Raw genomic sequence first — 14,773 nt, forward strand, 5'->3', positions numbered from 1 at the left:
ATGGAATAGAAATATTTCACACGTCCTTATGATTATGTTATGATGAAATTCCTATATGATGAAAATTGATATCATATTCTTCAAATCTGAAGCATATGAGATGGTAAGTTGTACTAATTCATCTGCAGGATGACAAACCCAAGAGTACTGAGTGGGTTCTTGATAGTGGCTGCACACATCACATGACTGGTGATAAAAGCTTGCTGATGAATATGCCACTAATTCCATCACCTCTGAAGGAAATCACATATGTTGACAAAGGTAAAAGCAAGGTATTGGGACTTGGCAAAGTGGCTATTTCCAAGGATAGGCATATGGACAAAGTGATGCTTGTTGAATCCCTTGGATTTAACCTCATGTCAGTCTCAATGCTTTGTGATCTTGATATGATTGTTATCTTTGGTAGATATAGATGTGTTGTGATCATGGAAACTGACAAATCCAAAGTCTTCGAAGGTGTCAGAAGAGGGGATTTGTACATTGTTGATTTCTCTACAGGTCCTCAACCAGCCACTTGCTTACTAGCAAAAACCTAAGAAGGGTGGCTGTGGCATCGAAGACTCAGTCATGCTGGCATGAGGAATTTGCACACGCTCGCGAATAAGAAGCATGTCATCGGCATCGAATCAGTCAAATTCCTCAAGGATCATCTCTGTGGTGCATGTGAATCTGGGAAAATTACCAGATCCAAGCATCCCTCGAAGACTATCATGACCACTACTCGTCCATTCGAATTGCTTCATATGGATCTATTTGGTCCTACTCACTATGCCACACTAACAAATGCAGCATCTTTATATGGCTTTGTCATAGTTGATGATTATTCCAGATATATATGGGTGCATATCATCTTATATAAAACTGAAGTGCAGGAAATCTTCAAACGATTTTCTTCAAGGGCCTCGACGAACTTCGGCATCAAGATCAAACATATCAGGAGTGATAATGGAACAGAGTTCAAAAACACTGGTCTCGATGATTATCTTAATGAACTTGGTATTACTCACGAATTATGTGCTCCTTATACTCCTCAACAGAATGGTGTCGTCGAAAGGAAGAACAGGACTCTGGTTGAGATGGTAAGAACCATGCTTGAAGAATATCATACTCCTCATCGCTTTTGGCCTGAAGCAATCAACACTACATGCCATATCATCAACAGGGTATATCTTCACAAATTCCTCAAGAAAACCTCATATGAACTCCTCACTGATAAGAAACCCAATGTAAGTTATTTCAAAGTCTTCCATGCAAAATGTTGTATTAGAGATCCTCATCATGGCTCAAAATTTGCACCCAAGGCACATGATGATTTTATGCTCGGTTATGGAAAGGACTCGCACACCTACAGAGTCTTCAACAACTATCACAACAAAGTTGTTGAAACTGTGGATGTGCGGTTCGATGAGACTAATGGCTCGCAAAGAGAGCAATTGCCTTCTGATCCAGATAAGCTGTCTCCTGAGGAAGCAATAAAGCTCAAACCTACTGAAGACATTGTTCCCACTGAGGAAATTGATGAAGAAACCATCCCCATCACTGATGAAAATCAAGAAGGTGCTCCTGAGGAAATTGCTCCAGAACCAATTCCTCAGCCCAGACGAAATCCTCAACCAGCTCATCCAAGGATTGCAAATGAAGTGGAACTTGACAAAATCCTCAATGACATCAACGCGCCAAGTCCTCTCACTCGCTCAAAAGCTTCACACTTAGTTAACTTTTGTGGGCATTTCTTCTTTGTATCTATCACATAACCATCAAAAGTTGCTGAGGCTTTCCTAGAACCGGAGTGGATCCAAGCTATGCAAGACGAACTTCTTCAATTCAAGCTGAATGACGTATGGGAGCTCGTCAAATGACTAGATACTCGCAAGCACAATATCATCGGAATCAAGTGGATTTTCCGAAACAAGCAAGATGAGGATGGTCAAGTGGTGAGGAATAAGGCACGACTTGTAGCGCAAGGCTACACCCAGGTTGAAGGAATAGATTTCGATGAAATTTTTGCACCTGTTGCTAGAATTGAAGCTATTCGAATACTACTTGCTTATGCTAATCATCATAACATCATCTTATATCAAATGGATGTGAAAAGTGCATTCCTCAATGGTAAGCTTGAGGAAGAAGTATATGTTGCTCAGCCCCCAGGTTTTGAGGATCCAAAGAATCCAGGCAAAGTCTTCAGCCTCAAAAAGGCGCTCTATGGTCTCAAGCAAGCCCCCCGGGCATGGTATGATACATTGAAGGAATTCCTCATGAAGAAAGGCTTCAAACCTGGTTCACTCGATCCAACTCTTTTCACTAAATCCTATGATAGTGAGCTATTTGTGTGCCAGATATATGTCGATGACATTATATTTGGTTGTACTGACAAACTATACAGTGATGAATTTGCTTACATGATGAGTGAAGAATATCAGATGTCTATGATGGGGGAGCTGAAATTCTTTTTAGGTCTTCAAATTCGTCAACAACGCAATGGAATCTTCATATCGCAGGAGAAATACCTCAAGGATGTTCTGAGTAAATTCGACATGCATGAATGCAAAGATGCCAAGACTCCAATGCCTACCAACGGCCACCTCGGCACTGACGAAAATGGTAAAGAATTCGATCAGCAGGTATATCGCTCTATGATTGGCTCTTTATTGTATCTATGTGCATCTAGGCCAGATATAATGCTTAGTGTTTGCATGTGTGCACGTTTTCAAGCAAAACCGAAGGAATCACACCATAAGGTTGTGAAGCATATTCTTCGATACTTAGCTCACACACCAACACTAGGATTATGGTACCCCAAGGGCTCAAATCTTCATCTGGTAGGGTATTCTGATTTTAACTAAGCTAGTGACCGTGTGGATCGCAAGTCAACATCTGGCACATGCCATTTCCTCGGAAGATCACTAGTTTGCTGGTCCTCAAAGAAGCAGAACTGCGTATCACTCTCCACTGCCGAAGCTGAGTACATTGCTGCTGGTTCATGCTGTGCTAAATTGCTGTGGATGAAGCAAACCCTCAAGGACTACGACATCAACATGAAGAATGTGCCTCTCTACTGCGACAATGAGAGTGCAATAAAGATTGCATACAACCCAGTACAGCACTCGAAGACCAAGCACATCCAGATTCGTCATCATTTTCTTCGGGACCATGTCCTCAAGGGCAATATCCTCATCGATCATATGAAGACTGATGATCAACTGGCAGATATCTTCACTAAGCCCTTGGATGAGAAAAGGTTTTGCAAGTTGTGGTGTGAGCTAAATATCTTAGAATCGTCAAATGTTTTGTAAAAACATGCACACATCCTAACACTTACGCAAAATTGATGACTTTGATGTGCAACACATGATGAATCGATTTTCTTCAACTAATGAAGAATATCACTCTGAGTGTGAAGAAATCAACGAAGAAATTGATTCTCACGGTCCTAAGATAATTGTACGCGGCGTCTGTAATCAACATTCTTATATGGTGGGTCACGCCACCGCCCAACGTGAAATTCTTCAAGTTGACTTTCTTCAAAGTTCCGTTTTCCCAAAATTTGATTTTCTTCAAAACAGTTGTTCTTCAAAATCATTTTTCTTCAAAACTGAATTTCATCACTGTGACGATTTATCACAAAATCCTCAAGTTAGTCAAATCTTCAAAAACACTTGATGACTTTCGTTTACCTAGATAGACCGTGATTTCAAGTCCTCAACAACATTCACTTATAGCTATTTCTTCAAATTGATATTTCATCTAAGTGAATGTGATCGGACCCTACTTTCCCTCTATGCTATTCTCATCCAGTCTATTCAATTCTTCATATGTGTTCTACTTGAAACTTTGTTCGAAATCCTCACTGCGTCCTTGTCAGCTGACGATTTTGTAACAAAATCCTCAAATCTTCAAAAATATTTTTTGAATGAACAGTAACTGAACCCCACTTTCCTCGTTCGGATAACCACGATCTCCATGATCTCCACCGCTTTGCTCGTAAGCTACATGTGTCCTGCGGAGACGTAGAGCCAGGGGCTATTTGGTCCGTTTTCCTCGCGCCAACAGTAACTGCCTAGCTATAAATATGTCACCATCCCCCTCGGTAAACACTTCTTCGCTCCATCGCTCTCCTGCTATAGCAAAAGTTCCAAACCCTAACGCCACCGCGGGAAGTCTCGACGCCGGCGAAGAAAAGCTTCACTGCCTCGACTTTTCCGTCGCCGAAACCACGCCGGAGTCGGACCATCCTCGTCCGCCGCCGCCGTAGACGTCCTCTGCTGCCGGGTCAGGGCGCATTGGACACGCACCGAAAGAGCTTCTCCCTGCTACTCTTCTCTGTTCTTCGTGCGCGCCATCTAGAGTAAATAAAAACCCTATTTTTACATCAAGTTTGATCTACTATTTTACCACTCACATGTGAAATCTGTTTTTCCTCAAGAATCCATCTGTTTCTTTTCCTCAAACACTGTCTATCACCACACTATTGATGAACTTCACTAAGCATCTAAGATTTTCACGAGATTCCTCAGTTGTGCGCATTTTCGGATCTGTACAACTCTGGAACCCAAGAACAGTATGCTTAGGCAAATTCCTCAACCACTGGTCAAATTCCTCAACTGTCAATTTTTTTCATTTTCTTCAAATCTGAGAACGCATATGACCTCTCCAAATTCCTCGCAACTATACTTTGTTCACAGGTACACACATGTCAGCTGATGAATTTCTCGGTTCTCATCAAATTAACTCATTTGCAGCGTTTCTTGAAAAAAATCTTCAAGTCTAATCAGTGCCTCAAGAGTTCAATCTCATCAGCAAAATCCTCAGTTGAAGAAAATGGAGGATGACAGGAAGAAAAAGGGGGGCAAGAAAATTGAGCAGAATACAACTGCAGATATCCCTGAGGATATATACGTGGATTACTGCACTCCTAATGAAAATGAAACTATGCCTAAGAAAAAGATTCGGCTTCAGAAGATAGAACGCCGATGGGCTAAGGAGTGGAAGGAGTACACATTCGTCACTCCCAAATATGCGAAGAAATTCGTTGTGAAGCCTCCTGGCAAACGGGCTCCACTTGAGGATTATCAAGAAGCACATCCCTCAAGCCTCAAGACACTTGATGATTATCCTGATGAAAAGGAAAAACACTTGGCAAAGCTCAAGAAGCAGGCAGAGGCTGCTGTGAGGAAATTCAACGAATCATCTGCTGCTGCTTCAACTGCCGCTACTTCCTCTACTGCTAAGACTTCTGATTCGGCAATTCCTCAACAAAAGTCTGTGCCGCCAAAACCAAAGGCTTCAAAGCCTCAAGAGAAAACAGCTCCAGCATCAGCGCCAAAACCCTCAGCACCAAAATCCTTAGCACCACCACAGGCTTCAAAACTTGAACAGAAGCCGGTCGTGAAGCCACTGCCCGCTACCTCTAGTTCCTCACTCCCAGCTGCAACAAGCTCGGAGACAAAGTCTTCACCAACTCCTCTGAAGACTAAAGTGACTGCTGGGAGAGGAACAAGACCCAGTCCAAGCAAAATCATCACGGTCCCTTCTGCATCAGAAGGTAGTGATGAACTTGATGATGAAACTCTGCAAGCAATGATCAGAAACAAGCAAGAGAGGGTAGCTCAAGCTTCTGGCAGCTCCATTCCTCTGGCCATGGACCCAAAAGTCCTCCTCGGCTACATTAATATCTGGTATGAGGACCCCAACACTCCACTTGATGATTTGAAACTTCCGCCAGGCATCAGCCACATGGTGGCCACATTCATCAACGAGGCCAAGTGGAAGGAACAACAAGCTAAACAGGCCAAGGTGGCTAAGCTCAAGAAGGAGAAATTCCTCAAGTAGAATATCCTCAACCTGACGCCTGATGACCTTGTGTCAACACAGGAAGAGTTGAAGACTTTGACAGATAAGTACTCCAAGATTTCTGACCGTCAAAGTCTCAAAAGAAATTTCATCAAACTTGCTACTGAAGCTGTTAACGACTACAACAAGAAAGCTGCCCCTCCAGTACCAACTCCTCAACCTCTGATTGAAGAACCAGCTGATGAAATTGCTCAAGCTGAGAAATCCATCAAGAAAGCCGTGTGGATGAACCGGCAATTGAGGAAATCACCACTGAAAATCCAGCTGATGAATCTGCTACAGCTGGTGAGACAGACCCTGCTCTAGCTGCTGCTTCAAAGCCAACTGATGAATCTGTTCCAGCTACTGCTTCAAAGCCAGTTGATGACTCTGCTCCAGCTGGTTCCTCAAAGCGAGCTGATGAATCTGCTCAGAAAACACCTTCACCAAAAGCTTCAAAGGTGAAGAAGATGACTCCGTTTGCATCAGACGTGAAAAAGACAAGGGATGCTGAAAAGGAAGCCAAGAAGAGAAAAACTTCATCACCAGAAGAACACACTGAGGCCAAGCGCCTCAAAGCACTTGAAGAAAATGCTCCACTGGATCCTGTGCCTCTTAACATCGCTCCATCTTATGAAATGGTCACCTTCAAAGACCAGGAGAAAGGGCCAAATGAGGAAATGAAGGATGATGCATCCGAGGAACACACCAACGAAGAAATTCGCATTGACGATAGTCCTCAACCTTCTATTCCTCATCAAGAGACTGCACAAGGATCAGCTGCACCAGCTGATGAATCTGGATCTGTCACCAAGCAAGTTGAGGAAGAACAAACTGAAAATCCTCAAGCTGATGAAAGTCATAGTCCTGAGAAAAATCCTCAACCTGAGGATCAGGCTGACCCAACTCCTCCTCATGAGCAAGATCCTCAAGCTGAGGCTCAGGATGAACCTATTCCTCCTCCAGAGCAAAACCTTTAACACGATGCTCCAGTTGACGACATTCCTCAGCCTGAAGCTCAGCCAGATCCCATTCCTCAGCCTGAAGCACAACAAGAGCACATTCCTCAACTAGAAGCGCAACAAGAGCACATTCCTCAGCCTGAAGCTCAAGCTGATGAAATTCCTCACCCTGAGGACCATGCTGAGGAAAATGCACCAAACCCAGACAATGCTTTCGTCGTGCTCAACCCAGAATCTGCAATTGTTGTATCCCCTCAAGTCCAACAGCAAAATCTTCAGCCAATGCAGGGTCAGCCGTTCTCCAAGCGGCCAAAGTTTCGAAAGGAGTCCTTCTTTGAAGAACGCATGTTCTTCATCGGAGAAAATCCCTATGACAAGCCTCAAATCAGGCATCTGAAGTTTTGGGCGAGGACACATCTCAATTACTATGCCTCTGTGCTGTGTGGAAGAAACAAGATTTTCCAGCACAGGCATGTTCCTCATGTTGAGCTTGAAGAAATACCATCCGTGGCTCCAGTCCTCAACGTCCTTCATGAAGCTGGACTCCTCGCAATGTGCTCAGATATCTGTGACTGGAACAGTGAGCTTATTCTTCAATTTTATGCCACTCTTCACATATCTGGAGATCCTGCAGATATCAACACCTGGGTGTTTGACTGGATGACGCAAAACACACACTACAAGGCTCCTGCCACTGAGCTACTGCATGAACTGTTAGTATCAATTCCCTCAGAGGAGGCCGTGAAGCTTTATGATGAGCGTGAGCTATCCAACAAGATGATGGAAGTCCTCATGAAGCCTTTGGCTAAAGGGCAACCACCGAGAAAACCCTTCCTCATCCATGAGCTCAAATATGAACCAAGGACTGTTTACAGAATCCTCTGCAGCGTTCTTGCGCCGATCAAGGGCCACGATGATGAAGAAGATGTCGTAGGCCTCATGAAGAATATCCTCTTCAACATCATTCATGGTATTCCTATCAACATACATGATTTCTTCTTGAGGACCTTGGCCGACAATGCAATGTGTCCTTTTGACCAAAAGATATATGCTCCATGGATTATGAGATTCATCAAGACAAGGACATGCATCAACTTTCACGCTGATTTCAACAACCATGTTGGTTATATGCCTCCTATCAGGGTCAACAAAAAGACTTTCAAGCCAGTTGAAGGAAAAGGCAAGTCTGTTATTGATGAAGGCCGTAGGCCCCTTGATGGCCAGTTCAGAGAGCCTGTTGTGGTAACGATTCCGACAATAAAAAGGGTGTAGGATAAAGGAGCATGATATATCGATATGCACATGGGTGACACGGTGGTTTTAGCGAGTTCAGGCCTCTCACAGTGGAGATAACAACCCTATGTCTCGTGCTCCGGAGAGGCTTTGTTTTATCTGTCATGGACATGAGTTACATGGTATATAGAGAGACAGAGCTCGAGGGAAAGAATGAGCCCGAAGGAGGAGAAGAAGAAGATGTCCTAACTATGTGGAGGGGGTGGCTTATATAGAGTGCACCACCTCCTCACCTCTTATGTTACAAGATGGGCATTGATGCCATAATGTCAGCCCACTACAGATGTCTTGCCGACTGTTGCTATTTGCATGACCGAGTGAGTCATACGGCCGAGTGGTTGACTGTCATCCGAGTGGATGGAATGTACTTGTTTGAGTGGATCCATACCGAGTGGATTAGATGTTGTCACGATCCAGTAGGAATTTCCCTTGTGGTCCTTAAACTAATAATGAGGTGCCCTTGGGTAGGACATATTGGTCAGACCTATGACCCTACCCTAGGGCTATATCCCCGTCATTAGCCCCTGAATGGATCAGGGTCCGAGTGGTGAAGGTGTCGATGTAAATCTTGTAGCAGCAGACCGAACTTGAACGTGCTTTAGGGCCTTGCAAAATTATGCGTTGATTGAAGTCTTCATCATTCGCCCTGATCGATTCCGCTGAGTAGTACATCCGAGTGAACATAAGAACTGAAGTAGATCCGAGTGACCAACAGGATCTTGAGACTCTGACTGTCTACTGGTAGTCGGTTGGAATCTATTGAATCTGTTGAACTTGGATGTTGTTGGTGGACCTGACCAAGCAGAATGTTTCTTTTTTGTTTTTCTCTTCTAGTGGGGGCACGCTAAGTGCACCCACTGGGTGTAGTCCCCGAGCCTCTGTCGGACTAGATGATTTCGGCAGAGGGTTTAAGTCATCCAATGCTCGTCATGTTGAATGTTTGTTGTATCTGCATTATATGATTTCTAGATCAAAGTCAAGTCTCTAAGAGTTGTTTTTAACTTAGGCGATACGGGGTCACAGCTAAGTTCCCGAGTGCGGAGCGTGTCTGTACTCGGAGTAGTTTTTTACTTAGGCGATATGGAGCCGTAGCTAAGCCCCCGAGTGTGGAGCGTGTCCGTACTCGGAGTTGTTTTTAACTTAGGCGATACGGAGTCGCAGCTAAGCCCCCGAGTGTGGAGCATGTCCGCACTCGGAGTTGTTTTTAACTTAGGCGATACGGAGTCGCAGCTAAGTCCCCGAGTGTGGAGCATGTCCGCACTCGGAGTTGTTTTTAACTTAGGCGATACGGAGTCGCAGCTAAGCCCCCGAGTGTGGAGCATGTCCGCACTCAGAGTTGTTTTTAACTTAGGCGATACGGAGTCACAGCTAAGTCCCCGAGTGTGGAGCAGGTCTGCACTCGGAGTTGTTTTTAACTTAGGCGATACGGAGTCGCAGCTAAGCCCCCGAGTGTGGAGCATGTCCGCACTCAGAGTTGTTTTTAACTTAGGCGATACAGAGTCGCAGCTAAGTTCCCGAGTGTGGAGCATGTACGCACTCAGAGTTGTTTTTAACTTAGGCGATACGGAGTCGCAGCTAAGTCCCCGAGTGTGGAGCATGTCCGCACTCGGAGTTGTTTTTAACTTAGGCGATACGGAGTCGCAGCTAAGCCCCCGAGTGTGGAGCATGTCCGCACTCAGAGTTGTTTTTAACTTAGGCGATACAGAGTCGCAGCTAAGTTCCCGAGTGTGGAGCATGTCCGCACTCAGAGTTGTTTTAACTTAGGTGATACAGAATCACAGCTAAGCTGAGCGGTGGCGCGCGGGGCAGCCGAATGATGAAGACGTGCCACACGGAGTGGCGATGCGCATGGCATCCGAGTGAGGTAGACGATTCTGGCAGAGTGGCAACGCGCGGGGCGGCTAAGTGATGTATGTCGAGGAGGCGTCCGACCCACTGACGGCCCGCAGGGCGGCCGTGTCCACTACGTCATTGAAGGGGCTTCCGAACACGTGAAAACACATGAATGATCGTTGCGGCGACTAAGCCTGAGCAGCGACGAGGATGGCGCACAGATGCGTCGAGTAACCTGTGTATGAAAAATAGCACAAGCCAGCATAAAAAATTATCAAAGTAATATGACATTTTCTGAAATAGTTCGTGTAAATTGCACCCATAGACACCCGCTGGGTGTGCCACGTGATTGCTGGTTCGGAACCAGCAAGAGTCTAAAAGAGTGAAGGATCCGGCTGAACTCGTTTGAGTACTGGACCCAAACGAAGCGGAAGTGAAGTGTTCCCACATAAATGTTGGAAATATGCCCTAGAGGCAATAATAATAAGTTATTATTATATTTCTTTGTTCATGATAATCGTTTATTATCCATGCTATAATTGTATTGATTGGAAAATCAATACTTGTGTGGATACATAGACAAAACACTGTCCCTAGTAAGCCTCTAGTTGACTAGCTCGTTTATCAAAGATGGTCAAGGTTTCCTGGCCATAGGCAAGTGTTGTTACTTGATAACGGGATCACATCATTAGGAGAATCATGTGATGGACTAGACCCAAACTAATAGACGTAGCATGTTGATCGTGTCATTTTGTTGCTACTGTTTTCTGCGTGTCAAGTATTTGTTCCTATGACCATGAGATCGTATAACTCACTGACACCGGAGGAATGCTTTGTGTGTATCAAACGTCGCAACGTAACTGGGTGACTATAAAGATGCTCTACAGGTATCTCCGAAGGTGTTCGTTGAGTTAGTATGGATCGAGACTGGGATTTGTCACTCCGTGTGACGGAGAGGTATCTCGGGGCCCACTCGGTAATACAACATCACACACAAGCCTTGCAAGCAATGTGACTTAGTGTAAGTTGCGGGATCTTGTATTACGAAACGAGTAAAGAGACTTGCTGGTAAACGAGATTGAAATAGGTATACAGATACTGACGATCGAATCTCGGGCAAGTAACATACCGAAGGACAAAGGGAATGACATACGGGATTATATGAATCCTTGGCACTGAGGTTCAAACGATAAGATCTTCGTAGAATATGTAGGATCCAATATGGGCATCCAGGTCCCGCTATTGGATATTGACCAAGGAGTCTCTCGGATCATGTCTACATAGTTCTCGAGCCCGCGGGGTCTGCACACTTAAGGTTCGACGTTGTTTTATGCGTATTTGAGTTATATGGTTGGTTACCGAATGTTGTTCGGAGTCCCGGATGAGATCACGAACGTCACGATGGTTTCCGGAATGGTCTGGAAACGAAGATTGATATATAGGATGACCTCATTTGGTTACCGGAAGGTTTTCGTGCATTACCGGAAAAGTTTCGGGCTCATCGGTAGTGTACTGGGAGTGCCGGGAGGGGTGCCGGGGACCATCAGGAGAGATGTCACGCCCCAAGGTGTCTCATGGGCTATGGGAAGAGATAAACCAGCCCCTAGTGGGCTGGAATAAGTTCCCACTAAGGCCCATAAGGTTTGAGAAGGAAAAAAACACAAGGTGGAAACAGTTTCCAAGTGGGAAGGTGGAATCCTACTCCAAGTAGGATTGGAGTAGGACTCCTCCACCTCCAATTTCGGCCAAACCTTTAGGTTTTGAGGCTGCCTCCTCCCCTCCCTCCCTCCTATATATAGTGGGGTTTTAGGGCTGATTTGAGACAACTTTTGCCACGGCAGCCCGACCACATACCTCCACGGTTTTACCTCTAGATCGCGTTTCTGCGGAGCTCGGGCGGAGCCCTGCTGAGATTAGATCACCACCAACCTCCGGAGCGCCATCACGCTGCCGGAGAATTCATATACCTCTCCGTCTCTCTTGCTTGATCAAGAAGGCCGAGATCATCATCGAGCTGTACGTGTGCTGAACACGGAGGTGCCGTCCGTTCGGCACTAGATCGGAGCGGATCGTGGGACGGATCGCGGGACGGTTCGTGGGACGGTCCGCGGGGCGGATCGAGGGACGTGAGGACGTTCCACTACATCAACCGCGTTTCTTAACGCTTCTGCTGTGCGATCTACAAGGGTACGTAGATCGGAAATCCCCTCTCGTAGATGGACATCACCATGATAGGTCTTCGTGCGCGTAGGAAATTTTTTGTTTTCCATGCGACGTTCCCCAACAATAAAAATAAACAACCGAGTGCAGAGGTACACTCAGTGGCGTGGCCTCCGAGTGAACGTCATGTGCGACTTCCTCGACACTCGGTAATGATTATTTAATAGAATGCAGTCTGTGAAAAAATGACTTAGCTGCCTGACGACGCGCGGGGCGGTCGAGCGAAGTAGACACGTCCGGCTGAGTGGCGACGTGTTGGGCGGTCAAGCGATGAAGACGCGTCTAGCTGAGTGGCCACACACAGGGCGGCCTAGTGACGACGCGCAGAGCAACCAGGTGACGAAGGAGCCTCCAGCCGAGTGACGACACGCGAAGCTGCCGAGTGACGAAAGAGCGTCCAATCGAGTGGCGGCACGCGGAGCTGCCGAGTGACGAAAGAGCGTCCAATCAAGTGGCGGCACGCGGAGCTGCCGAGTGACGAACGAGTCTCCAGCCGAGTGAGGATGGCTTGTCTTGCTGATTGGCGATGCGCGAAGCTACCGAGTGCTGACGACGGATCCGAGTGAGGGACGACGCGCAGGGCGGCTGAGCGCTGACGATGCATCCGACTGAGTGACAACATGCAGGGCGGCCGAGTGATGACGAGACATCCGACTAAGGGGCGGCGCGCGGGGCGACCGAGTGCTCACGATGCGTCCGACTACGTGACGGCATGCAGGGCGGCCGAGTGATGACGAGACATCCGACTAAGGGGCGGCGCGCGGGGCGACCGAGTGCTCACGACGCGTCCAACTGCGTGACGGCATGCAGGACGGCCGAGTGATGACGACGCGTCCGACCGAGTGACGACGCGTGGGGCGGCCGAGTGCGGACGATGCGTGTCCGACTGAGCGACAGTGCGCAGAGCGGTCGAGTGATGATGACGCGTCTGACCTAGCGACAGCATGTAGGGCGACCGAGTCACTGCATGTTGGTCATCTGTATGCAAAATTCATCTGAAATAATTTTTGTTTGTCATCGTGTTAGTAGCTTGAATGGACATTCCGTCTCAATAAACTATTGTTCGGAGACAATGACAGACGAGTGGCCATTAGTAGCAAACGTAGCTGTGAATATTTTTGGATGGATTAAGCGTCCTGTACATATGCTAATTTGCAACGATTAAAGATGTCTGGTTATATATGATAGAAGACGATAAACACATGACAATGATGACGTTCCATGATAATTGACGGTTAAGCTTGTATGCATGCACAATTAATTGAGTGCAGGTAACACTCACTTGATGAGACGTTGAATGAGGCAATTACCTTGTCGAAATGGTCAGCCCATCCTACAAAATATTATGAGCGCCACGACCTTCCATTTTCTGTGCTTGAACGCATTTACGTGCATGCACCTAATTCAGGAGGAGGTGTCCCACATACCTTGCATGGTTTAGAGGAAAAAATGACCATGTCCAGCAGCCAGCGACCGGGAACGAAAACGTTGCCCGCGTAGAGGCGTGGCCCTTCCTGGCTTTTGCGCTGACTCCTTCAAAAGCATGTCCCACGTCCCTCAGTGAAACGGTTAGCCCACATTCTTCCCCTTCCCATTAATCTGAATGTTGGAGATCACCACGTCTCTCTGGTTCTTTTTCTTGCGCGCGTTACCTGCATGCACGTAATCAAGTAGTGGCTCCCACGTCTAGGGCATTGAAGGAGTTGCCTCACGTCTTGAACTGCATGCAAGAGGCGTTAGTGGAAACGGCCGGTCTGGCCATGCATGTAATTAGAAATTAAAACATGAAAGTTACTGAATGCATGCAAAGGGAGTTGAAGAAACAGGTTGGAGTCCTGAGAGCTCTGTCGCAAAAGAGACGACTGGTCTGACCGGAATCAGTCGGCAGCTGAGTGGTGCCGACGAGGTGGACGAGCGGCTGGCCGTAGCCTAGACGCAGGACGGCGCAGCCAATGGCGAGGCCAACGCGAGCACTAGTAGCCGCGTTTCACTGCTCGGCGAGCTGGAGCTGCCCGCCGGTCGGAGCGGCGCTTCGACGCCCGCGGAGCCAAGCCGAGCGCAGACAGCCAGTCGTCGTGCACTGTCTCCTGAGGGACCTGGACGAGCTTTAGCAGCCGTACGTGTGTGAGCCTTCAGCGAAGGCTTTGCAGATGAAGCCGAAGGTGACAACAATGAAGCGGACGACGCCGGCGGTCGCGTGTGATGACGATGAGGCGGAGGACGCTGGTGGCCGCGCGTGACGACCATGATCGGGACGATGCCGGTGGCCGCACACGATGACCGAGGCGGAGGACGCCGGTGGCCGCGCATGACAACGATGAGGCAGCGGAAGTCGGTGGCTGCGCACAACGACCATAAGGCGAAGGACGCCGGTGGCCGTGCATGACAACCATGAGGCGGACGACGCCGGTGGTTGAAGGAATAACAATATGCATCATGGCTCGATAGACACCATGCCCCACGGTGGGCGCCAACTGTCGTGGTAACGATTCCGACAATAAAAAGGGTGTAGGATAAAGGAGCATGATATATCGAGATGCACATGGGTGACACGGTGGTTTTAGAGAGTTCAGGCCTCTCACAGTGGAGATAACAACCCTACGTCTCGTGCTCCGGAGAGGCTTTGTTTTATCTTT

The sequence above is a fragment of the Hordeum vulgare genome, chromosome 6H (assembly GCF_904849725.1).
Source record: "Hordeum vulgare subsp. vulgare chromosome 6H, MorexV3_pseudomolecules_assembly, whole genome shotgun sequence".
Lineage (NCBI taxonomy): Eukaryota > Viridiplantae > Streptophyta > Magnoliopsida > Poales > Poaceae > Hordeum > Hordeum vulgare.